General features: G+C 42.8%; 1 long non-coding RNA gene across 1 annotated transcript; it reads left to right on the top strand.

Annotated features, from left to right (window-relative positions):
- Window positions 1–541: 541 nt before the first annotated feature.
- Window positions 542–2,470, top strand: LOC121882690. Its single transcript, XR_006092150.1, has 4 exons — window positions 542–757; window positions 1,131–1,229; window positions 1,380–1,494; window positions 1,619–2,470. It is a non-coding gene; the product is annotated as an uncharacterized LOC121882690 (long non-coding RNA).
- The last annotated feature ends 641 nt before the right edge of the window (window positions 2,471–3,111 follow it).

Genomic DNA, 3,111 nt, shown 5'->3' with positions numbered 1-3,111 from the left:
GCAGCCACTTGTCTCTAACCGCTTTGAGAAAACTGAGCTGTAAAGACTTAAATGTGACATCAGGTATGCAACATGGAATATGAACAATTGCTCAACTCTTCCGCTCCTCCCTCCTTTCAAGCTCATTGTGCTCGCGGGGCATCCGTCATGTGAATGTCACCTCATTCAGATTCTAACTACTGTGAGACAAAGCCGTTGAGAAATAGCGCAGTAATCAGTAGGTCAGAGGAACAAACAAAGTCCTTTTCCAGAAAGCGAGGCCCAGACCGGCAGCTCTCCGTGTGATTTACACCTGGCTTCAGGTTAATGGGGTCTCTGTCGCTGATCCCTCTCATTTTGACTCATCCAAACTTCTTTTCCTCTTGATGTCAGCTTCTTTAGTCTGGTTTTTTCACTTTTTTTTTCTTGTGTCTTCTAAGCCTTCTCTTTCCATCTGTCATCTCTCTCTTGGCAAACCCCCCCCCCCCCCCCCCCCCAAAAAAAAAAACTATGTGCCCCGCTCTCCCTATTAAACAAGTCTCTTTCCCTCTTGAGCTCTGTCTGTCTCATCTTCACTTTTTTCTCACACACACCCACATACCATCCTCAGTGGTGGCAAGCAGTGGCCCATCCAGCCTGTTGCGTTCTCTCCTCTCAGCGGAGATCAATCACATGATTTGATAGTTTTTATACTAGAGGGGAGGCAGGAATCTTCATAGCGGCGGATACGGGCAGCTCCAAAACTTCTCATCCACTAGAAGAGGAAAAGCTCTCACAGGTGTGATTTATTATCATTTTTCTTCCTTTTGAGAGAAATGTCAAATACGTTTTTTGGAGGGGTTTTTTTTTTGTTGTTTTTTTTCCATGTCTTCATTTTTCAAGTTCATTTTTCAAGTTCATGTGCATTTTGTTTGGAATGAAAACGAATACCTGAAATCTCATTTCACTCATGAGGAAAGTGACAAAACTGCAAACACAAAACAACAGAAAACTGAGAACAAATAAAACCTCAGTGCCAAGATTTTGCAATAACTCACGCAATCACATATTTGTGCGTTTACTACATTACAAGTAATAAAAGACCAAACAAAAAGTCTGACGCTTGCCAAGTCTTTGACTTTGGATATTTTACATCCTCTCTTTCTTAACAGCGCCCTTTGCTCTGCAGTGCTTTCTCCAGATAAGGACTTCTAAACACACTCCCATGGCAGATGCAGGGAATCTTAAACATGCATAACCAGACTTGTAAGGTAAACTATTTCCTCTTAACTTCCAGGTAACTGTAGATACCTGCACACACTTACAACACACTGCACCCATTTGTCACTTGCGTGTCAGTTAATGAGGTACATCACCTTGTCCTATTCACAAGAGCCTTAAGAAGTATTCTCATGTTGCAGCTCCTTGGAGAGAGACATATAACTCAGAGTGTGGGTGCAAGTGTGTGTGTTAAAAGAAGAACAGGAAGAGATAGTCCTGCTAAGCCATAACAGTCACGTTGCCACCGCAGCGCAGGTGAGACACTGTTTGGGAATGCAGCCTGTGATGCAGGTCCATTCAGCTCCTGCAGACTGTGTTAGCGAGGATGTGATTGATTTATGCTGCAGCGCTAACAGAGCATCTTTGATTTACATTGCAGCGTTAGCACCGTGGCTGATGCCTGAGTCTGTGCCAGCAAACATCCATCAAAGAGCCCTGTATACAGGCCAGGCCCCAGCTACAGCCAACCTCAAGGATTTTACCAGTGTTTTAACAGCCTGGCCACCTCTCCTCACAGCTATTATCACTGGATTCCTGTGGGCTAGTTTCAAGAACTGTTTTCCTTCAGTTAGTTTGCTTTTGTGTTGTGAACAATGAACTTGGTATTTGGGTCAAACAACAACCATACAGTTGTTTCGTCAATATACAGTAGCGCATTCTCTAATATGTAGGTGTGTGGGTGTTTGGGAGTGTATGTTAAGCTTTGTGTAAAGGAGGTTAATGACATGGAGACATAACTCACCACACTGATAGACCGTAGCTCCCAGCTCTTCCGTGGTTAAAATCACACGGCACCTATTTTTGGCGCCCGTCTGAGTGACAGCATGACCCCTAAACCCTGACCTTTACACAGCGTGACCTCCACAGCCCAATAATGGAGACAGGAAGGTATTAGGGTTGGGGAAGAGAGCGGAGGGGTTGAATGGGTGCACGGGGTCAAGCCCAAAATGATGCACTCGGAACGGACGGCGGAGAAGAAGGCCGCTGTGTTCCCCGTCACACAATAAGGCCTCAGTTATTGGTCTATAATTTGGCCAATTGATTACCCCAATAATTGTTACCATAATGAGCTGGTGTGGATAGCTGGCTGTTAGTCGGCTTGTTTGCATTTTTGTACCGGAATGACTCCATGTGAAACATTGCAGAAGTGTGCATGTTGCAGCAGCATGTTTATAAAGGCACCTGTCACTAATACGCCATTGCATGATAAAATGAATCCTCCTGCACACCCCTATTCATACATAAATAAGACTGTTTTCATTATTGATCAATCTGAGACTTTTATTTCAACAACTAATCTATAAATTGTTTAGTCTATAAAATGTCATAAAAAAGGTAATGTCTTTAAATTGCTTAATCAGCTAATCTTTTAAGCAATATTCATATATTTGGCAAAATCAACGGATTACAGAGCTGTATTGTGACCTATGAAAAGCCAGAATTATGCATGGAAAATATGATTTTAAATATATTCAATGGTTCTTTATAAAAAGAAATTAAAGGAATAGCTAGCTTCAGGGCATCATTTATAAATGTGAATTTCTATGAATGTGGCCCTTTGAAATAACATTTTATTCACACACACGCAGGCAACATAGTTGGTGTCAGTGATTTGCAGCTGCATTGGTTGTACATCCCATAAATTAAAAAAAAAAAAGAAGTGCTTTCTAACCCTGCAGGACACTGGAGAGAAGCTCATCTCAGGGTCAGTGAGCCCACTGGGGGTCTTATGCTCTGATGGGTACATACAGAACCAGAGGGCAGCCCAGGCTCATACTGAGGTCGGATCAGAGCATATCAGACGACACAGATGATATCAGGGTCTGTTAGCACAGAAAGGGTAGACCAATTATGTGTGTGTGTATGTGTGTG

The sequence above is a fragment of the Thunnus maccoyii genome, chromosome 17, assembly GCF_910596095.1.
Source record: "Thunnus maccoyii chromosome 17, fThuMac1.1, whole genome shotgun sequence".
Lineage (NCBI taxonomy): Eukaryota > Metazoa > Chordata > Actinopteri > Scombriformes > Scombridae > Thunnus > Thunnus maccoyii.
This window is presented reverse-complemented; position numbering and strand designations above follow the sequence as displayed.